Here is a 265-nt window from a genome sequence, read left to right on the forward strand (position 1 = left end):
GAAGGTGACAAATACTGTTGTCTGGAAGGTAAAGCCTGGGCCTGTATGCCATTTGTGCATACTTATTTATGCTCAAAAGTAGATTTGGCTTAAGATGAGGTCAGCAATCATATTTTACTCAGTTCCTATAAATGAAAAAATATTAAAAACAAAAAGTCTGACAAGCAAAGCCTTTTGAAAACCAGGATTTTAACAAAACTTGCAGCACATCTGAAAGATTAACTCAGTCTTATCTGTGCCTTCCTTTCATTCACACAAACCGCTC

The sequence above is a fragment of the Alligator sinensis genome, unplaced genomic scaffold, assembly GCF_000455745.1.
Source record: "Alligator sinensis unplaced genomic scaffold, ASM45574v1 scaffold535_1, whole genome shotgun sequence".
Classification (NCBI taxonomy): Eukaryota; Metazoa; Chordata; order Crocodylia; family Alligatoridae; genus Alligator; species Alligator sinensis.